The sequence below is a fragment of the Ricinus communis genome, chromosome 2, assembly GCF_019578655.1.
Source record: "Ricinus communis isolate WT05 ecotype wild-type chromosome 2, ASM1957865v1, whole genome shotgun sequence".
Lineage (NCBI taxonomy): Eukaryota > Viridiplantae > Streptophyta > Magnoliopsida > Malpighiales > Euphorbiaceae > Ricinus > Ricinus communis.
This window is the reverse complement of record NC_063257.1, coordinates 25,922,838-25,949,644: the sequence shown is the minus strand read 5'-3', so window position 1 is coordinate 25,949,644 and position 26,807 is coordinate 25,922,838. Positions and strand designations below refer to the sequence as shown.

At 35.4% G+C, this 26,807-nt stretch overlaps 3 non-coding genes across 3 annotated transcripts; 1 reads left to right on the top strand and 2 right to left on the bottom strand.

Moving 5' to 3' along the window:
- The first annotated feature begins 1,509 nt into the window (after positions 1 to 1,509).
- On the top strand, positions 1,510 to 1,616 carry LOC112534621. The gene has a single exon (XR_003078897.1). It is a non-coding gene; the product is annotated as a small nucleolar RNA R71 (small nucleolar RNA).
- Positions 1,617 to 4,674: 3,058 nt separating this feature from the next.
- Positions 4,675 to 4,781, bottom strand: LOC112534620. Its single transcript, XR_003078896.1, has one exon. It is a non-coding gene; the product is annotated as a small nucleolar RNA R71 (small nucleolar RNA).
- Positions 4,782 to 25,787: 21,006 nt separating this feature from the next.
- Positions 25,788 to 25,894, bottom strand: LOC112534615. The gene has a single exon (XR_003078891.1). It is a non-coding gene; the product is annotated as a small nucleolar RNA R71 (small nucleolar RNA).
- Positions 25,895 to 26,807: the final 913 nt, after the last annotated feature.

Genomic DNA, 26,807 nt, shown 5'->3' with positions numbered 1-26,807 from the left:
CAATCTCTCCATCAAACTCTACGGAGAGAGTACCCTCATCTACATTAATCTTTATCTTAGCAGTTTTCATGAATGGTTGTCCTAATAAAATCAAAGCTGATTTTGATGAGGAATTACCATCCATTTCCAAAATGTAAAAGTCAAAAGGAAGTTGAGCTCATTAACTTGCACCAAATCATCTTCAACAACTCCAAGGGGATGAATATAAGAATGATCAGCTAATTGAATCACTACACCAGTCTTTTGCAAGTTATTTAGTTTCAACTCTGATAAATAGAAAATGGCATGACATTAATGGAAGCTCCTAAATCTAACATGGCACGCTCAATTTTCGTATTACCAATGACACAAGGTAATGAAAATATACCTGGATCCTTGCATTTTTCTAGCATATTCTTTTGCAAGATATCCGACACATTCTTACTTACCACCACTTTCTCCCTTTCCTTCATCCTTCTTTTTTTTGTGCACAATTTCTTCAAGAACTTTGCATATTTAGGAATTTGCTTGATAGCATCCAATAATGGGATATTTATCTCCACCTTCCTAAATGTATCCAAGATCTCTTTTTCTTGCTCTTCTTCTTTTGGCTTAGCTAATCTGCTAGGAAAAGGAGGTAATGGAGTGTGAGATGAAAGATATAGAGGAGGATCGAATTTTACTCCATATGATGCTTTAGAGGAAGCTTCTTCTTCCTTTTCCTTGCTCGGTTCACTTTCCTTAAGTGGAATCGACCTTGAAGGAATCTCCTTTGCACTTCTTAGAATAATTTCAGTAACATTCTCCTCTGGATTTATCTCTAGTTGTGAAGGCAGTTTTCCAGAATTTTGAGCCTCCAATTTACTAACCGACGTAGCCAATTGAGTAATTTGATTGCCTAAATTCTGAATGCTTGACCTTGTTTCCTGTTGAAATTGAAGAGCATTATTAGCAAGATTTTTAACAATATCTTCCAAAGACATACCTGAATTTGAAGCTTGAGGTTTATGGAGAACTTAAGGTGGTCTAATGAAATTCTGGGAAGGATAATTTTATTGTCCTCCTTGGTTTCCATAGCTCAAATTCGGATGATCTCTCCATCCAGGATTATATTGATTGGAAAAGGGATCATACTTCCTTTGAGGTTGACTAGTAAACCCGCCTAAAGCATTAGCCTCTTGCATAAAGTCTTGTTGCAATGTTAGGCACATATCAGTGGGATGTCCTTAAACTGAGCATATTCCACAAACTTTTGCCATTTGCAATTGCCCTACAACCATTTGATGAACCAAAGCAATTAGATCAGAAATTTGATTTTCAAGATTTTTAGTGCTTACCTCATTAACTCGCCTAGTAGCTCCATTAGCTCTTGTACCAAATTACTGAGAATTTTCAGCCATGTTTTAAATCAATTTCTTGGCTTCTTCAGGTGTCTTGTTTACCAAAGCTCCACCACTTGCTGCATCAATCATACTCCTATCCATTGGCAACAATCCTTCATAGAAGTATTGGATGAAGAGTTGCTGAGAAATTTGGTGATGGGGGCAACTAGCACACAATTGCTTGAACCTCTCCCAATACTCATACAATGTTTCTCCAATGAGCTGTGTTATGCCACAAATTTCTTTTCTGATGTTGGCAGCTCTTGTTGTAGGGAGAACCTTATCTAAGAACAATCTTTTCATCTCATTCCATGTTGTTATTGAACCGGAGGATAGATAATAGAGCCAATCTTTTACTTTATCCTTCAAATAAAAGGGAAAAGCTCTAAGATTTATTTGCTCTTCGGTCACACCATCTGGCTTCATTCCGAAGCATACAATATGGAATTCTTTCAAGTGTTTATGAGGATCTTCACCTGCACATCCATGAAAAGAAGGGAGTAAGTGAATTAAGCCAGATTTTAATTCAAAATCAACTGCAATATTAGGAAATGTAATGCACAAAGATTTTTTATTCAAATCCGACGCGGCTAGCTCTTTGAGAGTTCTGTTCGCCATATTTTCTGTAACTTCTTGAAAAATAGATGTGTCATCAATAGCCAAATCTATCTCTAATTCCTCTATGAGACAACTTTTTTTTTTTGCCTAGTCTCCTTTCTTAATCAACGCGTTGTCTTCTCAATTTCAGGATTATATTGCAAATCAATAGCTTGAGAAGAACGAGTCATAAACAAATAAATTAAACAATGAGAAACTAAAATAGGTTCCCCGACAACGGCCCCAAATTTGAACGGGTTGTCGAAGCCCTTTAAAATAAATTACTGATTTTCCTCAACTAACTTGTAGAAATAGTGAAACCAGGTCGAATCCCAAGGGAACCAATATGGATAGCTTCTCAAAGTTAAATAAAAAAATGGGGGGATTTTGAACGTTTGAATCAAAATTATAAATAAACAGAAAATAATGAAGGCTGAATATTAAAGTAAATAAAAATCAATCTTAACAAATTTCCAATTCAAGAGTGCTAATTCCATCCAATTGTAATCATCATCATAGGCTAAAATATCAATTTTTCTATTCAAGTACTTAGTCTACTTATTCGGAACAACCGCAACAAGTTAAATTCCCCTAATATAATTTACTCAAACCCAGCATCCAAATCAAAACTTACCATTAGTCAACTGGGCACGATAGCTTTCCATATCAACTCAATAATAGCATTAAGAATAATGAGAATGACTAAACCATCATTAATTAATTGAGATAGCTGCAATTGAATTAATCTTGTTCCTTTATTTCCCTAGAGCCTATCATGCAAGCTATATAATTCGAAAAGGCCGCAATCACACACACATTAGCTAACTCCTTGCTACTTGTGTCAATCGTTCATGACAATTACGGATCACAAACTCAAAGTTTAGCAATAGAAAAATCAATATCAAAGTTGAGTCGTCAGTTCAATCAATATCAAAAATTCATAAATAATAAAAATAAGAAATAAAGAATACTTGAATTGAAGAAGAATTCTGTTAAGCACAAAGCCTCATAAAATCACAATTGGAATTTATTTACTCTTGAATTAGAAACTAAGAACTTAGCCACACATGGTGGAGTAAGAATTCACAAGAAAAGAATTGTAGGGAATATAAGAAAACTAATAATAATCTCAAAGTACTCAGCCGTCCCCTACTTGGTAGAACTAGCCTCCTTATAAAGGAAGTCAAACCTAAACACTAATAAGATAATCCTTATAAAAAGAAAATAAACTTCCTATATGATCTTATCCCTATAAGGAAGGATAAGATAAAGGGTAATCTAAACAAATTAAAATCCTAAATACATGGCAGTAAGTTCTCTTTATCCACCACTTCAAAAATAAAGGAAATTCTATAAAAGTGGGTCCACCACGAATTTATCTTGAAAATTTGAAATTCTCTTTCGTAGATTCCAGTAGCTCACGGATTGTAAGGCGTGGTCACGCCTTATAGAAAATGATCTTCTGCCCAAATTTTTGCTCTTCTTCCAAAAGCCTTACTTTTTGATAAGTGATGCCTTAAAACATGTCTTTAGGCTAAATTTCACTCAGTCCTTGATATTTCACCATCTAGATCAGAATAAACACAATTTCCATAATTAAGCACATTATCCAATCAAAATGTAAGGGAATTAAACACAATAAGTATACCTATTTATGATCTATCACTAATCGAATAATCGACCGTTAGGAAGAGATTCCAACTTTAGGTTATTAGGTTTAGGAATTCGATTATCTCAAGAGGGAGATCGAATTCAGTTAAGAATTCATCCACGGGTAATTGCAATTGATAATCAATATAATCTCTATCTTCACTAAAATTCAACTAGCTTAGGTCCCCTAGGGTTTGTTTTTTCTTTCAAGAGTTTTTCCTAAATCCTTTCAAATTATTTGACACTTAATTAATTGTTTATTCATATTTAATCATAGCATAATACTTCATCGATTTTTTTAGGTTAGATAATATAATACGCTACAGTAGGTCTTTGATTTTAGCTATACAAATAGCATATCAAGTTTTTGGCGCCGTTGCCGGAGAATATTTTTATGTGAACTAGAGTGAATTTGTGTTTTTGTTAATTTAGCCGTATTTATTTCTTTGTCTTTATTTTGCTTTATTTTATTCTTTTATTGTTTTAACTACTTTTGTTCTTTGGTTGCTACATTCCATTCTTAGGTAGTTTATGAACAAGAGCTCTAGCTCTGATCTTATAGAGCCTCTGTCTAATCCAGAACGATCCCTCAAACTTTTAAGGAAGCGTCTGCAATCAGAAGAGGAGGAGATTGAGGTTGAGGTACCTGTTGATAGACTAGAAGGGATGGAGAATCACAATGGAAATGCCACGGCGGATCCCAACAGAATGATGTACGAGTTTGCTAAACCATCATTGGGATATAAACGAGTTTACTCAGACCAGCAGTGGTAGCTAACAACTTTGAAATAAAGCCAAATGTGATCCAGATGGTACATCAAAGCGTACAGTTTGGAGGGCTGCCAAGCGAGGATCCCAATGCCTATATAGCCAACTTTTTGGAGATATACGACACGTTTAAGATAAATGGAACTACCGATGATGCCATCCGGCTAAGATTATTTCCATTTTCTTTAAGGGATAGAGCAAAAAGATGGCTGCAATCCCTTCCACCGAACACTATACAACCTGGAAATCCTTGGCTGAAAAATTTCTTTACAAGTACTTTCCTCCAGCTAAAACTGCTAAATTGAGAAATGATATTTCTTCTTTTGTGTAAATGGACGACGAGAGCATGTACGACACTTAGGAGAGGTACAAGGACTTGTTAAGATGCTGTCCACACCACGGTCTACCAATATGGATGCAGGTTCAGACCTTTTACAGCGGTTTGAACCTTGCTACTAGGCAAATGGTGGACGCCATGAACAACTACTAGTGGCAATCGTCTAGGGAATGGTCAACCATTTAGACTCCACAGCAGCCTTGGCAGCTCAAGTGGAGCTTCTGACCAAGAAATTAGTCCAAATAAGCTGCGAGTTTTGTAGTGGCTCGCACTACGGTGCAAACTGTAATACGGGAGGTATGTTTGCTAGTCCCTATACTTCATCTATTGTTTTTGCTGACCATGAATAGGTTAATTACATGCGAAATGCACCCAGACAGTAGAATAACCCTTTTAGCAACACATACAATCCTGGATGGAGAAATCACCCCAATTTTAGTTGGCGAAATAATAATGCCCAGGGTCCACAAGGCTTTGAGGCGCATGACCACCACAGGAAGAAGTGGACCATCAGAGCTTCCTCCACCAGTCGAGAAGAAATCTAACTTGGAGGAGCTGATGATGAAGTTTGTCACGTCGATTGAGACAAGGTTCCAACAGACTAACAGTGTTCTCAGAAATCAACAAGCATCCATTCAAAACTTGAAAAATCAGATTGGGCAGATTTCTAAGATGTTGTCTGAAAGCCAACAAGGAGCGCTCCCCAGCACCACTGAGTCTAACCCGAGGGAGCATGTGAATGCAATCACGTTGTGTTCAGGTAAGTTAGTTTCAGCTCCTTCTAAGCCTGTTTTCGACGAGTCCACTAATGATGTGCAGAATGAGGTGAGCAGTAAGGTTAAAGAACCTGAGAGGCAAAAGGTGCAACCAATCCCAATCAGGGAGTATCAACCCAAGATTCCTTATCCTGTTAGACTGAAGCAAGGAGAAGCAGAAGAGAAGTTTAGTAAGCTTTTGGAGATTTTTAGACAACTGAATATTAACTTGCCTTTTGTCGACGTATTGAAGTAGATGCCGAAGTATGCCAAATTCTTAAAGGACATACTTCGCAACAAAAGCAAGCTAGAGGAGGTAGCATATGTTAAGCTCAATGAAGAGTACTCAGTAGTGTTTCAGAGCAAGTTACCAGAGAAACGTCACGACCCAAGGAATTTTACTATTCCTTGCACTTTGGGTAACTTGTGTGTTGATGATGCATTAGTTGATTTAGGCGCTAGCATAAATGTCATGCCCACGAGTATGTTCAATAAGCTAGGTTTAGGGGAAGCAAAACCCACTAGGATGTGCATTCAATTAGCTGATCATTCTATTAAGCTTCCTAGGGGGATTATAAAGAATGTACTAGTCAAGGTAGATAAATTCATATTTCCTGTGGACTTTGTGGTTAGAAATATGGATAATGAGCATGGTGTGCCTTTAATCTTAGGGAGACCTTTCCTTGCCACGGCTAGAGCTAAAATAGATGTATTTGAGGGAAAACTAAAACTTAATGCTGGGGATGACTGTGTTACTTTCAGTTTACCCCCATTTGATAGTTCTCTCGCCGACCATGTTCACACTATTTGTGCTATTGATGGGATTGGTTTTGCATGTGATAAGCCACCACAGGATATACTAATTAATGATGCTCTGCACACTTCTTTACATGTTGATGCATGTTATTCCTTTAAAGAAAACAACTTGTATCAATTTGAAACTTCATGCTATAATGCACTTGAGAAGGGTAGTTGCAAGTTTGTTTATGACAGGCAATCTAGACAGGATTTGTAGTGGATGACTGGACATCCCAACTTGGTATGGAGAGCACCTCCTTGGCCATCTGCTGCACACATTGGACTGCCTCCTTGTGGTTATATGCCTCAGGCCCCAGCTTACAATGCGCCCACCTTCTCAATTTGCCAACGGGATAGGGATGCTGCTGTAGAGTCCAATTAAGCGACTCGACCAAAAAGAAGTGCTTTTTGGGAGGAGCCCCAAAATTTTAATTTTATGTTTTTTTTATTAACGTTTTTAGTTTGTCAGTCGTTTGCATGCTTGATGGTAGTTAGAACACTAACTTAATAATTAAAGATAGTTGTATGAATCTAGGGTTTGACTAATCTAAGTCGGATTTTTGGTAACTGGTGGAGACGGACTTCCCCGTTTGATTTATTTTACTTGATTTACAGCCTAAATGTGTGCGTATATATGTAAAATGCAGGTAGGCAGTTCGGCGACTCGAGATGGCGAAGGAAAGCCCGGATTTAACCCATTCACCATGGTTTCTGTAGGAATCACGGGCTGCACACCAGGCCGTGCTGATCAATACGGCCGGAGTCAAGCCCGTGATGAGGATGCACATGTAGAATTTAGGAATTCAACCGTCCACCACGGCTTTCGAGGCCATCACAGGCTGCATCACCAGGCCGTGCCGGTCACCACGCCCGTGGCCGAGCCCGTGATGGAGATGCACGTAAACCACAAGGTAAATTCAGCCGTCACCATGGCTTCCGAAGGCACCATGGGCAGCAACACCAGGTCGTGCTGACCAGCACGGCCCTCACCCGTGATAGATTGGCGCCATAATGAAGCTTTAGATTGGCGCCTTGCCCTCGCCCGTGCTGACCCCGTAACTATAAAAAGGAGGCCTTTTCAAAATTTTCCTACCTTTTCCTCTCTAAGCTCTAAGCTGTTGTTTTCTTCCTTGTCTTTGATTTTTCTTACCTGTCTCAACAACTTCAAGTAAGTCTCTTCGCCTTTTGCTTTTATTTGATTAAATTTGATTTTTCTTTTATGCATTTATTTTATTTAGGAAATTTTGATATGCTTTGGTAGTTTTACTTTGTTACACTGCTTTAATTTGACCTCGATTAGATTAAATTAATACTAGTTGATATGTTTGATGTGAATTCGACTATGAAATGATCAGTGTGGGGTTTGGCAGTAATAAAGTTTATTTATGGCATTTTATTATGAACAATTGTTAGCATAAATTTGCTTTATTTGGTGCACGATAAAGTAGGTTGGAATGTAATTATGAATTAGTTTTATGCAGGAGATTGAGGCTTTAGTCTTTTTGTTAAGTCTAAAGTTTTCTATTAGTCGAATTATAGTTGTTATGCTGTTTAATTTTCAGTGTAATTTCTGATTAACTTGATTTCTTGTTCGAATACTAATGATTCATTACGTCCACTTCACCTTCATCAGCACCAGCACCAGAACCTCCACCGCAACAGCAACTAGTCCGAGTCTGAAGAGCACCAGCTGTGAATCCACCTGCATTTGGTCATCAACCATTATGGATATTTCCTAATGTAGATAATGAGAGTCGGTTACAAGTCAAGAGATGGAAGCAAGTGATGGTGGGACGTTGCATCAACTTCGTATCCCTGAAAAGAGTGGGATTGGCTCAGGATGTGTGTGCTCTGTTTGAAACTCTGCCATACGCACGATTCTTCAACATCATTGAGCCAACCTATCGTGAGCTTACAATTGAATTCCTCAGCACCTTCTTCCTGCAGCAACAGATCACAAACTAGCATCAGCTTGATGCAGTTTACTTCAGACTTGGGGGAAGGGAGTCCTCAATGTCAGTTCCATAATTCGGCATGCACTTGGGATTATAGACTGAGCAAGAGACCTCGAGTGAGGAGTATTAGGGATGTCTTTACATCAACCCAATCTCGTACGACACCATGTGGGATTCATTGGTAGTCACGCCGGGATCACACTACCCCAGCAGGTCTAAGGCGTCTAGCCTTTCAGATCATCTTCGCTATCTCCATACTCTATTCAGCTTACACGATTACAGGCAGGGGAGATAGTTTTGGAGTGGTAACACAGACCGATGTCTTCATTCTCTAGGCTATGCAACATCACAAGAAGCTTGACTTGGGATATTTGTTAGCTTGACAAATCCGTTCATTTATTGTAGACGCCTAGAAGAAGATGCACTGCTATTTTGGCCCTTGTGTAACTAGGTTAGCCAAGCGACTGGATGTATTGGACGACTGTCTGTCAGAGCTTTGACAGATTGGTGACATGACACGACTAGGGATCAGACAGATGATTAACATGCAGATGATCACGGCTACTCGACACCCACATGGCATAGAGAATAGGCTCGTAAATGCAATAGTCAGCGAGGCTAGAGAGGCTGCAACTAGAGGAGCCCAAGACCCGACGGCTGGAATTCCAAATGTTAGGATTCCTAACCCAGCCAGAGTATTTATGCCTACATCTGGAGCCTCATCTTCTTATTCTGCAGCGACATCGAGTGCTCAAATTAGTACTTTGGCTGACCGACAAGATCAAATATGTGATTTACAACAGCAACACTATACTGAGTTTGTGCAGCAGAGAAAGGAGTTTGGGCAGTTTCAAGAGGAGACTAGGGCACAGTTTTGAGGTTTAAACGATATGCTCTAGCAGCTTATGCATGGGTTGGAGAGGCAGGCTACCTAAACAGACTTAATGGTGGAGCAGAATAAAAAGATGGTGGAGATCGGAGCACAAAATCAGCGGTTCATTGATGATATGGAGTTCGATCTAGCAGGATGCTTCACGGACCCTGTGCCACCACCGCCGCCCCCTCCTTCAGTGACCTCTCCTACTCCTCATCCTTCAGCAGATCCGGCTAGTGAGGATGCACCTTCGGCAGACTACTAGTAGTGAAACAAAAATTTGTGCTATTTTTCTTTTTTCCTTTTCCTTTTTATTTTCCTTCTTTATTTTATTTTACTTTATTTTCTTTTCTTTTTTCATTTTCAATTTTATGTTATTTCCTTTCATTTTCCTTTCATGTTAATTTATTTTAGTAGAACACTTTGCTCTGCCATCTTGATATGTACATTTAGTATGATCTTTAATGGTTATGATGTGCTAGTTATGTGATATACTCAATTTTAATTTTTCTAACACTAGACAGTGTTACACTCACGTGTGGGGTAGGTAGCCCTTAATTGTTTAAAGGCAATGATAATGGACTATTCTTAGGATGTTAGGACCTAGGGTTTTCATGACATTCAAGTTTAGTTTATTCTTTCGTAATTAATGACTTAATTCACACACTAGTACTTGATTGTCCCTCTTTATCTTTTGTTCTTGAAAGCAATTTGACTGTATTCAATATATCAATTTGCCCAGGTTAAACCGATATTACTTGAGTTCCTTGCAAATTTACAACCTTTGACTGTGAACTTTGATTATGTCAATCTCGTATTCAATTTATGTGATGATTCAATTGATAAGTCTGGGAACCAATTGCAAATTTTAGCCACTTCAAACGTGAGTTTTTGAACCAAAATTGAGCATCCATTGCACATTATGCTCATGAATTTTCTTGTTTGAGTGTGCACTGTACTTACTTTCGTTTCTAGAACTTGCTCTATAATGCTTGTTGCGGTTACATGAATTTTTGAATACCATTAGATGAATTGGGCAACTTAGGATTTCACCACATCTAGCTAAAAGCCTACTCTCTGTTTCCATTAGTCAGCCAATTTGAGGCTTAACCTTTTCTTTACAATTTACACCTAATCACTACAGATACACCATTCTATACATCTGTCTTTCCTTTCACCCAATATACTGAGTAATTATATGTTATTTTTCTTCATTTATGGGATCATAGTGCCTGACGTTGTTCTTAATTCACTTAGTCTTTTTAGTCATTTTTTATGCTCCCTTCAATCCAAATTGGATAACTGCTCTTATTATTTATGTCACTAACCATAGCAACCCCTATATATAAGCTGCTTTAATATATACACATAGAATATATCAAAAAAAAGAAAGAGAAAAAGAAAGAAAAAATTTATGACTTACTTCTTAGCTCTTAGCTCTTTTGAATTTAACTCTTGTGAGCATCCTTTACTTCAAACAATGATTAGTGAATATTTTTGTTGTTTTAGCACTCAGTTCCTAAAGCATTCATTTCAAATAAGTGCATGATTTTTTAGTATACTTTACACTTCTATCCCAATATTCTTACCTTTTACCTCAGCCACATTTCAACCCTTGAAAAGACCCTTTGATTTTGGTATTCAATTATTTGTAGTAACGAAGATGAGATTTATGACCAAGCTTATGGTAAACAGGTTTTGTTCAGCTGGATTGAGGGAATTTTCTTATTTACCTATAAACACTATGACTGATTTGAGAGATTCGTGTGAGGCAATGGTTCTTAGTCTATAATGCTGAATTGTTACATAAGTTGTGCTTCGAGATGATATTATTATAGTTCTTCCTTAAAGGTGTATAACTTGTTAGTTACTTGAGTTTCATTCTTTATATGTTGAATAAGGTTGAGTTGTGAACTTTAGCATGGATTCTGAGGGGTGATTGTTGCTTGTGCATGTATTAAGTTATTGATTGCTTGAGGAGAAGCAAAAGCTTAAGTGTGGGGTGATTTGATATGCATCATATTATACATATTTACATGCCCAATTGTTTACATTTTTTGTGCATAGTTATCTCGTTTTATGCTAGAATCACCTGTCTTTTGGCTCCTTTCACGTTTCAGGTCATTACCGAGGGACATTATCAATAATCGAGGGAAATATGCGCAATTACGGACATGAATCCATCAAATTGAGCAAGGACTAGCATTCCTAGATTGAGCATGGCCTGGACTCCGGCCGTGCTGAATCATCAAATAGTTGCCCTCCAAGAGTGCCATTTTGGCACGGTTTCCAAGGCCACCACGGCCCGTGGTGGCTCAGCACCGGCTAGGGCACGGCCTGGAATAAGTCAACAGATGCGGAACGCGGAGGTCCAGCACGGCCTGAACTCTGCCAGTGCTGATCAGCACGGGCTTGACCACGGCCATGCTTAACGAACTATATAGGCAAAAACGAATTGCTAAATTAGGGTTCAATTTTCTGACTTGATTTCCATTATACAAGCTTAGGCCATCTTCTTCCAGACTTCAATACTCGATCTTAGAAGATCATTTCATGTATTGAAGGAAGGATTACAACTGTTTTAACATCAAATTGAAGATCAACACAAGATTTGGGAGCATTCAAGAGGCAAATTAGGGTTTACTATTCTGAATTGGGAATTTAGGGTTTCTCATCCAACTTGAAGAAGAAGGGTGTACATGCCTTTAATTTACTTTTCTGAATCTATTCTTTACTTTCTGTTGCTTACTAGTATGAGTAACTAAATTGTCAAACCCATTTGGGGTTCCTATGTTGTTGGATTGATTTTAATGCTATGAGATTTTAATTATCAATGCTTCTTGCTTTCATTATTAATGAGAAATTACTTTATTCATGAGACGTTGTGAGTTGTGGTATTCATATTACTTTATGTAATTGAGAAATTCATTTAGTAATTGGAAATTTGAATATTAAGAGCTTGTTAATAATCACTTAGAGAAAAGGGTAATTGACTAGCCGGATTAAGAATTAACAAAGCTTAATAGAGGCGGGTTAAACCTTAATGCTAATCGAATAATCGACCATTAGGAAGAGATTCCAACTTTAGGTTATTAGGTTTAGGAATTCGGTTATCTCGAGAGGGATACCGAATTCAGTTAAGAATTCCTCCACGGGTAATTGCAATTGATAATTAATAGAATCTCTATCTTCACTAAAATTCAACTAGCTTAGGTCCCATAGGGTTTGCTTTTTCCTTCAAGAGTTTTTCCTAAATCCTTTCAGATTATTTGACACTTAATTAATTGTTTGTTCATATTTAATCATAACATAATACTTCATCGATTTTTTTAAGGTTAGATAACATAAGACGCTGTAGTAGGTCTAGGATCACCCTTTCCCAAGAATACGACCTTGATACTCACCATTTGTGCTAGTCTGCATCGATATGTTCACTGCCTTAGATTTTAGCTACTTAGCATATAAGGTTAGCATTGAAATACTCACTCATGAAAAGATGCATTTTCCTTATCTTGAATTTTACGTTTATGTCTCCAATTCTCATGCAATAGTGGCAAGTGACCTTAGATTTCTTAATAGAGTTTGAGTTGGTCTTCTTAGCCACTTTTGCTGAGGTTTGGACCTCATATGATTACTATCACACATGCATCAACAAGGTTTGCCTAAATTTGTGTTCCTATACATGAATGCATGCTTTGTTCCTCTTAGCTTAGCCTTGGGAACACGTGTACCTTTCCATTTCTTTTGAATGGGAGGTCTAGTGTGTGTATTGCTTTTTAAAACTCCAATTGAGTTTCTTTCTAACGCTTGAGATTGAGTGGCTTTAACAAAGATTGTGTTGTGAGATGAGGATGATGAAGCACTTATTGGAAAAAAACACATGTAGTGGCGCAACGGAAGCTCTAAACATTTCACATCTCATTATAATTAAGGTTACAAGTTGTAATTGAGGATTTAAGTTGAGAAAAGGAAATAACTTTTCAATTTTGAACGTGAAGAACACAAAGGAAAAGACTACAACCTTTGAAGAGCAGAATTCAATTCTTGATTGTTGATCATGTTTCTGTTAGAGAATCAAATAGAGATTCGTAATTGCAAATCCTCTAAATTATCTCACACAACCAATTTCAAGCAAAGCTATTCAATCCTTGAGATGAAGAACTCCTTGTACTCTCTCAAGTTTCCTACTATGATACCTTGTTATAATAGTAAGTATGTCAAATTCTCTCTCTGCTTCTTATGAAAATAGGAGTAAGAAACTCTCTTATATAGTGTTAAGGATTCATAATCCTTAACACAGTTGTACAAACACATGTCATCATAAAACTCTTTTATGATGACATGTGTGAAGCAGTATTGATACATGTCATCATAAAACTATTTTGTGATGACACGTGTCAAGCTATATTGACACCACGTGTCAAGTTGCTTTCTTAAGACATGTCATTATAAAACCCTTTTGGTGATGACATGTGTCAAGCTGCTTTCTTAACACTTGTCATCATAAAACCCTTTTGGTGATGACACATGTCAAGCTACTTTCCTAACATGTGTCATTATAAACCCTTTTATGATGGCACATGTCAAGCTACTTTTATGACATGTGTCATCATAAAACTCTTTTGTGATGACACGTGTCAAGCTACTGTACGAATATATGTCATTACAAACTTTTTTGTGATGATATGTGTCAAGCTCCTTCAATATATAACACATATATTATACATTATCATTAGTTAGACATTTACAAACATTAACTTTGGAAGATGCTAGTGTTCCTACTCGAGGTACAAGTCAAGTCCATTGCCGTGCTTGAGTTGATATTAACGTGTGTGACTTTCTAGGTTTATTATTAATTGGCAATGGAAATTTAATATTAAACTCTTTATATTAATTAAAACAATTTAATCAACTAAGGGAATAATTAAATAATTGTCCATCAATCGTTCCCATAAATTATAAATGACGTCTAGCAACATATTATAATTACCTAATTAATAATAAAGGCATTGATCATCCATGAACCCTTTATTTATGATTATCGTGTAATTAAATCCTTCCATTGAGCAATATCCCGATCAAGTAAGGATCATGGAATAGTCAAATCTACTAACTTGATTCTATAACTAAATCCATGATAGATCTCGACTAAATATGATTAATGCAAAAACCCTTTTCCATTAATTTTAATTACCTTGGACAAGGATTTCTTAGTCAAGATATTATCGAAATGCATAGGATATTCTACTTGTTTACTCAAGGCAATGGATTCCTTGTTGATAAACATCTACCTCCATGCATATGCAACTTGAGTCACTATTTGCAAGTACCCATTCTAGGTATGAACGGATACCTAAAGCATAAGCAAATTCCAATTACATATTTATGAGACAACTTTGTCACCTCAGGTCCGAGCATTAGTTACACCATCATAACTTAATAATGAATCAGTAACTTAAGTAAATCATCCATGTTTTCAGTCCACTCATCTCACAAGTGACCCATAATTTAACTTAGTAACTCATACTAAATGGCATGAGACTCACCATCCTATATATATTAGTATCTCATACTAATCATAGGGTTAAACACATTAAGTTGGTCTTCCAGATTAAAGATGTCCAATATTTAATCCTGCAACCAAGAACTATTTTATAATATTTATTCTAAAGATCATTCGTCACTTATATTCTCAACTCTTGAGAATGGAGTCTTTAATAAATATTATTGGACTCATTTAATAATTATATTACTATAAAAATTAATGATAGACAACTGTCATTAATAAAAAGATATTCATTACATAATAATATCATAATGTATGAATAAAAAAGTAAAATTCCAATTGGCTTTTAGGACATACATCTAACAACACTTTTGAACTCAAGTCCATGTCTCACAAGGGGAGGTCTTTGAGACACAACTAGGGTGTCAAGAGACTTCTTCCCTTTGTGAAATTTTGAAATTAAGTTTCTAAGTTCTTCATCTTCATTTTTCAAAGCGTTGTTTTCTTTAAGAATTTTTTTCTTTTGAAACATCATCCAATGACTTCTTTAGGTCATCATTAGAGGTTTTTAAGGAGGCATTTTTATTTTTTAAGATTTTAAGGTCTTCCTCCAATCAAGAACATTTATTTTTTAAAAAATTTATTTTTGAAAGCATGTTTTGTGAAAATTCATCCTCATCATCAAACAAATCATCACCAAAAGAATAAGAAGATAAACATGAAGAAGAAGAATTACAAGAATGAGAAGTGGAACATACCTCTTGGGATTCTTCCATGTTGGTCATCAAGTAAAGATTTGTCTCCTCTTATCTTTCACTTTCATTGTTGGATGATGAAGATGCATCACTCCAAGTAGCCTTCAAGCCCTTTTTCTTTTCTTTGTCTCCCTTCTTCCTCTTCAAGTACTTTAGACAATCTGGTTTGATATGTCCTTGCTTCCCACATCTGTAGCAAGTAACTTCCTCTTTCTTGTCCTTACTTATTCTTAATTTGGAGAAGGCCTTTTTGCTTATGAAGGGCTTGTTGCTGCTTTTTCTTTTTGCTTCGAGTATCCTCTTGACATGCTTAGTGATGAGTGCCACATCATCATTCTCACTTAGAGCTTTCTTTTATTCTTCCTCATCACTTAGAATATCAATAGCATCTTGAGCTCTATTGCTAGCTTTGATAGCTAGGGCTTTCTTCTTTCCACAATCTCTATCTACTCCATCCCTTACAAGAGACATTTTATGAGTTGGAAGCTTACCTATAAGCACATCCATAAGAATTTTGCCTGGTCTTCATTTGCTTCTTCAATGCTAGCCACTCTAGCACCATACTTATCTAGAGGATGGCTCCTAAGGATTTTGTTGTTGATGTGTACTAGCTTATAGTGCTTTCCAAGCTTTCTCATGTTATTGATGATGGGGAGAAGTCTATTTTTCAAGTGAGTGACGAACTCGTTAGGCTTCATCTTGAACATTTCGTAATCAGTGACATACATTTAGATCTTCCTTGATTTTACTTGTTTTATGTCTTTATGGTAGTTTTCCAAGGTAGTCCAAATTTCATAAGACGTGCTGCAATATTGCACTCTCCCACACTCTTCTCTAGAGAGACAACTCACAAGTATAGCCATTGCTTGCTTATTCTTGTGGTTGTGCTTCTTGTGGGCATCAATACATTCTTCTTTAGGGAGAATCCTTTCTTCCCCATTCTTTATTTCGGCGGGAGCTTTCCATTCCTTCAATACATAATTCCACACTTCAATGCCATAGGAATCCAAATATATTTCCATATGAAATTTTAAAAAGGTGTAATCGGATCCGTCGAAGAATGGCTTGAGGTATTGGGCTCCTTCATTGATTGCCATGACCTTTGCACTCATAATTAAGCTTGATAAGAGTGACTTTGCTCTAATACCACTTGTTGTACCGTGTAACCAATAAGAAGGGTTGAATTGGTGACCTCAAATTGCAGAAGTAAGAGGCTTTAAGTAAAAACACAAAGGATTAAGGAAAAAGATAAGGAGATTAAGGGTTAGAGAAGTCTACATAAAGGATTTATAGTGGTTCGGGAATAAACCTCCCTATGTCCACTCCTCAAGATCACACTTGAGTATTTCACTATTGTAACACCCCCATCACATGCTAACTAATAAACATTAGCCAGGAAGCATACAAGCGTCGTAGAATATATACTACAGGTAGATAGGTCAATATGTAGGTTGTTAAGAATCCAGACACAAGGTTATTAACATATAAACATATGATTATACTTAAACATCATTTAACAAGTATTACAATCATCTTCTTATGCCTAATAAGGCATACTTCCATATATATCACATAACTGCATACAAAAATGCATCGGAGGAGACTTCACAACCCGGCCCAACTTGGCAGGCTGCTAAAAGCTAGACTTCGCATACAACCAACGGATGCACTACTATTTACAAACCTGAAAAGAAAAATTTTGGAGAGGGGTGAGCCTCCAGCTCAGTAAATAAATAATCAACATAATCTATATCACATACACTTAATACAATTTCCACCCAATCACATAACTTTCCATGAATTATAATGGCAGATGGATGTCAAAATAGCCTTCCTTAATAGATACATTAAGGAGGACATCTATATGGACCCAACTTAAGGGTTTTGAATCCAAGGGTACTCATAATCAAGTATGCGAGCTTAAGAGATTCATTTATGGTCTTAAGCAAGCTTCTAGGAGTTGGAACATCTGTTTTGATGATGCAATCAAATCGTTTGGTTTTATAAAAAATATGGATGAACCATTGTGTACAAGAAGGTTAGTGGGAGTATTATCACTTTTCTTGTACTTTATGTAGATGACATATTGTTGTTCAGAAATGATATAGGCATGTTGACTTCCACAAAAGTATGGTTGTCAAAGATTTTCTCCATGAAAGACTTAGGTGAAGCAACCTATATTCTGGGAATTCGTATCTATGGGGATAGATTGAAAAGGATTATAGGCCTCTCCCAAGGTCTTTCCTTAGACAAGGTGTTGAAGAAATTCAACATGCTTGATTCTAAAAGAGGCTTGTTACCTTTTAGGCATGGTATTCATCTTTGAAAGAATAGGTCTCTAAAGACATCAGGTGAAAGAGAATAGATGGCCAGGATTCCATATGCTTCAGCTATTGGAAGTTTAATGTATGCTATATTGTCTACTAGGCTAGACATTGCCTATGCTGTTAGTGTGACTAGCAAGTTTCAGTCTAACCCAGGCGAGGAGCACTGTGCAGCGGTCAAAAATATCTTCAAGTACCTACGAAGATGACATATGGTGGAGGAGAATTGAATTTACATGGTTATATGGATTCTGATTTTCAATCAGATGTGGATGATAGAAAGTCTATCTCACAATTTGTTTTTATATATAATGGAAGAGTAGTGTCACAACCGAATTTCTTTTCATTAATAATTAATATTCATTAGCATGTCATTAAACATGTCATTTGCATCATAATTATGTATGACCTATTTTATTATATTATGTGGTAGATAAATCAATTATTTAGTTACATATTGATTTAATTGAAAAGTAATGATTTTGGACTAAATTGGAAAGTTAGAAAGAAAGAGGATTAAATTGTAAAATTTCCTATTTTTACACCAATTTACCACCTCTTCATTTCTTCATTTCTACATATACTTCCTATTGCCTCTTCTTCTTTGTCTCTCTCATTCTTCTCCTTTTCTTCTTCAAACCTTTTATTTTCAAACTTTGATTTCCTAATCAAACTCTACAAACTTTTAGTAAGTGAGAGTCTATTTTTTCTTATAAATTTGAAGGTTTTGGGCTTTCATAATCAAGGGAAACAAAGGTGAGTAACTTTAATTTCTTTGTTTTTCTGTAAATTAGGATTAATGATGTGAAATTATTGATGATTATGTGTTTTGAAATTGTTTTAATCATGAGTGAACATGCTATTACTTGTGATCTTGAAGTTGAAATTTCTGGGCAGAACTTTTCACCTCTGATTTCGTGACCTTAGAGGCTTAATCTCAAAAATTTCCAAACATGAAAGTTATAGGTATATGTTTCAGGAATATTTCTGTAAAATGGTTTTACAGAATGTTGAGTGAGTATGAACTTATAAGGTGACGAATTGCTGCTGCTCTGTTTGTTGTTCAGCAGGTGGCCTGGTTTCTGTGCTGACATTTTGAGGCATTTAGAGGCTGAACCAAACAAAGAGTTAAACATACAAGTTTTTCATTTATATATCTAGTATATGTCTGTGAAATTTTGTAATTTGTGGTTGAGTATAACGTGAGATATATTGAACTTAATATGGCCTGCTCGAAACTATTTTAAGCAGAAATCGGACTTAGGATTCAGAAATTTGTTACTAATGGTGTGTTTCACAACTTGAGCTAGAAAAGTCCAAATTGAGTAAAATTAGTGTCTATAAAACTTTAGGATGTTAACTTTATATCTGCAGAGTTTCATCAGAAAAATTATTGTTTTGGTTGGTCATTTAATAGGAAACGTTTTATTGTTCTGTTTAAATGGAAATTGGAGCAGCTGTATTGAAAATGCCATAACTATTTTTATACAAATGATTTTGAAGTGATTCTTTATGCTATGGTTTCTATAAACATGGAAGTGTAATTCTGGGAAAGATGAGACTTTTATTAATTGTACATAGGTTTTGGTGTAATTTCTAAGTCAGTACCTACAAGCTGCCTACATCAACAAATATGTTGATTTATTGTCATTCATCTCATGCATCATATTAACATCAATAATATATGTTATTTTGTTGAAATGTGATGTTTTATGGATATTAAAGATATGTATATTTATGCCTTGTGATTGAATTGTATTTGTATTGAACATGTGAATAGATTCGTCCAAAGGCAAGGAAGTGGTAAGAGAAAAAGAATAGGATTACTTTGTTATCCTATAAATTCTGGTAAGTATTTAATAGACTAAACTTTGTGTATATTGAGTAGGAACTGCTACGTTTGATTACTTGATAATCTCTTGGTTGACTGAGTTGATATTGGTTATGTTCTTGGCATGTTGTAAACTGAATTAATTGTGATGTGTTGTGAAGTGAATTGATTGTGATTAAGGATTGATGACTCTTGAATTGATATTGTGTGATCGGGAGAGCTGAGCCGGGCGGATAGCTACCCGAGTATGTGAGATGGCAAGACTGAGCCGGGCGGATAGCCTTGTCAAGTGGTCACTGAAATTTGAAAATGTGAGGAAATGTGAGGATGAATCATCTGATCCTAATTTAATAGAAATAATGTGGAATTGAATTATTTGACTTGGTTGAGTTTGAGATTATTTGCATTATATGAGATGAAATTATTTGTTTATGAGAATAATTGAAATGGTTGATTTTGTGATTGTCAGTTAAATGTTGGTATAATTTTCTGTATTTGATAAAGACTTGATAATTCTAGCCTAATATACTATAGTTTAGAAAATTAAATGCTTATTGAGTCGCTAGCTCATTCCTTAGCAATTTTTTCCAGGTTAGTGCAGTTGTAGATAGCCTTAGCTGTCCATTACTCTTTTTGCATCAGTCAACATTATCAAGTGGGCAAGAGGAGTTATCTCAAGCATTGGGGCATTTTGGGTACTTGTGTGAATTAAACTAATGTATAAATATTCCTTATGTATATTAGGTATGTAATGCCACTTAAATTGTATGAATGTATATTGTAACTAAGTAATAAATTATGTTTATAAAGTTAATTATATATATATATTGCTATACAATTGGATGTTTGAGTTTGGGTGCTACAAGCAGTAAGTTGGAAAAGTTCCAAACATGATACTACTGGAGACTCCACTACAGAGGCAGAGTATGTTGCTGCATCTAATGCAGTAAAAGAAGCGGTTTGGATTAAAATGTTCGTGACAGAACTTAGAATGGTTCCAACCATCGAGTTAGCAGTACCTCTCTTCTGTGACAACAATGGGGCAATTAGACCAGCCAAGGAACCTAGGTCTCATCAGAAATCCAAACATTTCAAAAGACACTTCCACATCATTCATGAAATCATTGGTAGAGGCAATATAGCCATGCGGTACCTATCATGCATCACCCTAATGTCAAATTGCCATGGTCCCCCAAGTAAAATTTCACTAGCATGCAATAGTACTACATCACATAAGACCTCATCATGATATTTACTAATAGAAAAGGAAATAATTGCTTCCTGGTTTACCTTAACCTCACTATAATTATTAAGCCATTGAAGCTTATATGGATGTGGGTGTGGTATGGTAGGTAGCCCCAATCTACTAATCAAGAGAGTACTTACAACATTAGTGCAACTCCCATTATCAATAATCACATTACACGACTTGCCTTGTATATGAAATCTTGTGTGAAATAAGTTGTCCTTTTGTTGCTCATGGTAATCTTTTTGATAATACATCTTTCACACACAACTCACTTGTTTAACACTCAAAACAAATCAAAATTAAAATTACACGACAAGTAGAACACAAAACTAGACTTAGTGAACATGATTAAGCTAAAAAAAATGTAAGAACAAGATGTAAAGGAGAATAACTAACCTTAATGAATGAATAACAAAAAGGATAAAATTAAAATACCAAAACAATATATTTTTTAATTTTAGAACTCTAGCAATTGACTTAAACAAAGAACTAATAACATGAACTGAATTAAAAGAAACAACAAAGAAACATAACAAATTAGAATTGACTAATGAAAATATGAAAGGATAAAACTTGATATAGAGCCAAGGCTCTGATACCAAATGATATGGAACCTCCATGAATAAGCTTGAAAACCCCTTTTGAATTGTGGACCCCCAAAACATTAACATGAAAACTCCAAGAAATAATTTGGTTCAACCCCTAAAAAAGGTTATAAAACAAATTACTTAGAGAGATGACCAAAATTAGAATTTAGAAAACTTATTCCTAAATCCCAATTTTGAAACACTCCATAAGAAGATGATCAATCTACTTGAATATTTCTTAAGCATGCATTCTACACAAGAACACAAAGACAAAGCAAACAAGCTTTAAGGTAAAAATACCAATTATCATTCAAATTTTAACTTATTTCCTATATCAAAGTTCGTACTAGCCTTATATAGGCCTTAGAAAACCCTAAATCTTAACTAATAAGGATTTACATCTCATATAGGATAAAGATAACCATCCTAACTAAAGAGATAACTTAAACAAAGTCCTAACTAGGGTAAATAACATGTGCAGCCGCCCAACTTAAATGAAGAAACCCTAATTTACTAAAGTCATGCATATGGGCCTTAAAACATAAGCTAATTTAGGCACAAAGTCTTCATATGCTCCAATTCAATACCTTTGGTTTTTTTGAGCTCAAATAAAATATTAAGTAAGCCCATTAAACACTTGGACTTGTAATATATTAAGTTGAGTTGGGCCTTCACTTAAACTAAAGCCTTGAACTCCTTGTAATTCCTTTTGGGCCGAATTCACAAGGCCTTGCATATGTTGAATTAAGGCTTGTTGATACTTCTTGGATCTTGATCTAGTTATTGGGCCTTAAGGAAATTGTATTAGGTCTTTAGCCTTAATAGCTTGACTTTGATCTTGGGCTTGAAGCTTTGGCCGAACTCCTCCTTGCTCTTGCTCATCTTCATCAAGTCCATCTACATGAAATCCATGTGATGGTGTTTGGTATATATCAATTACCTTTAAGACTAATTATGATTTGTATGACTGGCTAGTGATGCCTTTTATGCTAACTAATGCAATAGTACCTTTATAAGACTTATAAACCATGTTTTGCATCCTTTTATCAGCAAGTTTATTGTTGTGTATTTTGGTGACATATTAGTCCATAGCAAATCCATGCATGAGCATTTAGAGCATCTTAGAACTTTATTTGATGTCTTGCAAGGAAAAAAGCTTTATGCTAATCTTGGTAAGTGTGAATTTTGCACTCCTAAGGTAGCTTTTCTTAGATTGGTTGTTAGTGCTAATGGGACTGAGGTAGATAAAGAAAAGGTAGAGGATATTGCTTTTTGGCCGACACCTAAGAGTGTGAGTGAGGTGAGATCTTTTCATAGCCTAGCTAGCTTCTATAGGCAATTTGTTATTGATTTTTCTACCCTTGCTGCCCCTTTAACTAAGGTTATTAAGAAGCATGTAGGTTTTAGACTGGGAGAGGCACAAGATAGGGCATTTCATGTTTTAAAAGATAAATTGATTAATGCTCCTTTACTTGATTTGCCTAATTTTAATTCTACCTTTGAGATTGAATGTGATGCTTTTAGTGTTGAAATTGGAGCTGTATTGATGTAAGAGGGTAGGGCAATTGCCTATTTTAGTGAAAAGCTTAGTGGGGCAAGCTTATACTATCCCAACTGTGATAAGGAGATGTTTGCATTGGTGCGGGCATTGGAGACATGGCAACATTATTTATTGCCCAAGGAGTTCGTAATTCATACAGATCATGAAAGCTTAAAGCATTTGAAGGGTCAAAACAAATTGAACAAAAGGCATGCGACTTGGAGTTCATTTATAGAGACCTTTTCTTATGTGATCAAATATAAGAATGGTACGGATAATGTGGTGGCTGGTGCAAAATATATACTTACATATGTATATGTAATAATATATGTGAAATTATAATACACTTACATATGTATATGTATAATGTATGTGAAATCATAATTCTGAAAAATAGATAATTCTTTCAATATGATGTTTCATTACAATGACTATAACTAGAAATGCCTTTATTAAACATTATTAAATAAGTCAATATACAAAGTTTGCCTTTAAACATTAACTTTATAACATAGCCTTTTACATGTACCTAACCACCATGGTATGGAACAAGGATGAACATTTATGTATAAGTTACAATGAGTATGTATATGACTCCTCAAATGAGAAATGTTGGCCAACCTTACTCTCGCCTTTAATCACACTTACTTGCTCAACCACCAACTATCAAGCCTTGCTTCTTGAATAAAATTTATGAAAAGAGTAGAATGAGTACAAAAGTACTCAATGAATAGATATACAAGCAGAAAATATTTTAGGTAACTGTAAGAAGAAGAAAACCACATAATTATACAAAATATATAATGATACAATGCAAATATGCATAGTTCTTTAGGTTATTTTAGTTTTAATTTCATTTTATTATACTAGGTTTGTGTGCTTCTTTGTTTATAAAGGTGTTATTTTTATTTGGTTTATGTTTATGATTGATTGTGTGTGTCTTATACATGTTTTTAGGCTCAAAATATGCATGAAAAGGAGTCGTCATAGAAGACTCGAGTGACGAGTCGGCACCGTCTTGACGAGTCAGTCCCCAAGAGTTGCAACTTTTCCTAGTTTGAGAAGTTTTCGTGTTTTGGTCATAACTTTGTCTACAGACATCCAAATGAGGTGATTCAAGTTGCTCTGGAAAGATTACAGAATGTTCTACAACTTTGAAGAAGGAACTGTGTAGAGATTAAAGTCATCTGATGGACGAAAATTCCCTTGAGATTACAGAATCTGCAAATGAGGGTGATTTTTCATGTCAAAGGGTGCCTTTTTCCAATTTCTACACGAATAGCAACCTTTAGAAACATATAAAATAAGTGTGTTTGGCTTTGTTTTGGGAATGAGACAAGAAATATAGATATAGAGCATGGTTGTTAATAGAAGTATTAAGTTTTAGAAATCATTGCAAAGACTTTGTTCTAGTTTTTGAGAATTAACTAGAAGGAGACTAAGTCAAGAAGCAAGAAGAGAAGATTGTTCTGCACCGAGAAAGTTCTAGAAGACTTAAAAAAGGGTTTATCTATTCATTTTCTTCTATATACCTTTCCTATGCTGCAATTGATTTTCTCTTATTGTTCTCTAATATGTGTCTTGGCTAAGTCTTTGTATGGGATTTACAATGATGAATTAATTAAGAGCTACATTTTTATCTAATGTTATTTATGATTTAATTTCAATTAGTGCTCATTCATGTTATGTATGATTGATCACCATATGTAACTTGTTAATCAAATTATTCACAAAGAGATTTGGAGTAATTTGGTGGAACGTAATTGATATTACTTAAGAATTGAATTTGGCTTGGATACAAGGGATTCATCTTAAGAGAATGAGAATTAGTATAATGTGTTAATGATTTTCTCTTATCTCTACATTGGCATGAAAATGAATGTAGACTCTAAGAGGAAATACCTTTAATTGACAATGAGAATTACCTTTAAAGACTATAGACTAATTTCCAATCAATATGTCTTATGATAATAATGTTCAAAGTTCTTATTTGATTGTGATTTGTGATTTTCCCATATAAATATACTATTATAACTTGTGTGAATACTTAAGTAATTAGTTAGTATTTAGATTTCCTTATTTGTCTTAATTACTATTATAATTTTTGTTTATTTTGCTTATCCATCTTAGTACCTAATCGGTTAATACAAAGTTTACCCTAACTCCCGAGTGTTCGACACCCTTCTTGCTCTATACTAAGTCCTAGGGACTAGGGTATATAATTTGTCCCGCTACAAATTTTGGCAAGTTTAATAGTAATTTTTATTAACTTAGGGTAGAGAAAGGTTGTTTTAGGCCTTATTTTTGTTTTTTTCTATTTTATTTTTATATTCTTCATTTTTATATCTTATTTTTATTATTGTTATTTGTTTAGTTTAATTCATTCAATTGTGGATTAACATGCTTACTAGAAGTACTAGTAATAATAATTTGAACTTTGATCCTGACATTGATTTAACTATACATGCTTTAAGCAGGGAACAAAGGCAAAGAAGAGAGAACCAACAAAATTTGAATAACATGGCTCACCGGAAAGGAGAACGTTAGGCGATTTTGTAATGCCTGACATCTCAGGAAGTTTAGGAGGTATTGTGGCTCTGGCTATTGCTAACAACAATTTTGAGATCAAGCCAAGTATCATCCAAATGGTGCAAAATAATCAGTTTAGAGGTTTACAAGGAGAAGATCCTTATGCCCATATATTAACTTTCCTTAATGTGTGTGCAACTTTCAAGATCAATTGTGTAACGGATAACGCAATAAGGCTCAGACTCTTCTTATATTCGGCTAGGGATAAAGCACAACTTTGGCTTGCTAGTTTGCCAAATGAATTAATCACAACGTGGGACCAATTAAAGCAAGCATTTATGCACAAATATTTTCCACCATATAAAATGGCCAAGTTTCGCAATGAGATCACTACTTTCAAGCAAAATGGAAGTGAGACAATCTATTCAGCTTGGGAGAGATTTAAGGAACTCCAAAGGCAATGTCTATATCATGGCTTGCCGGATTGGATGATTCCTCAAATTTTCTATAATGGGCTGACGAATGAAAACAGAAATATCATGAATGCAGCAGCCAGTGGAAAATGGATGGATAAAATGGCTAGAGAAGCCATTACCTTGCTTGAAGAACTTGCATCTTAAGGATACATGGGTGATGAAACAACTATGGCAAAAGCAAGGGGAGTTTTGGAGCTTGACACAATTAAAATGCTGAATGCAAAGGTAGATGCTCTCACCAATTTGGTAAGTAGAAATGAAATTAATTCTTTAGAAAGTACTAATATTGTTTATAAGTCTTGTGGAGGATCCCATTCATATTCTCAATGTAATTTAAGTACAAATGAGGATGTGAACTACATGCAATGGGGTTTTCACCAAAGAATGGGGCTGAATTCCAACATTTATAACCCTCAATGGAGGAACCATCCCGATTTCTCTTGGACAAACCCATCCTCTCAATTAAACCCTCCATATAACCTAAATAACAAACCTCAATACCCATCAGGATTTTCCATGAAACAAACAAACCTTTAATCCTGCCCATCCTAAACCTACTCTTGAAAATCTTATGGAGCAATTTGTCAACTGACAAATGTCCATAAACAAACAAAATGAGGAGCAAATTAAATAGCTAAACTCTAAACTTGTGCAGCTTGCTACTCATAACCGCATCCTTGAAACCCAAATTGCCCAACAAGCCTCTTCCTCCAACACTAGACCTTTAGGAAAGCTTCCTAGCCAACCAGAGTATGTACAAAAAGAGTCTTGTCAAGTAATTACCTTGCGTAGTGGTAAGGAGGTTAAAAAGGATATCAGTAAGAAAAAGAGAGTGGTTAATGATGATGATAATGAGGTAGAGATTGAGGAAGTGGATGTTAGAAGTAAAGATGATAATGAGTGCGCAAAGAAAGG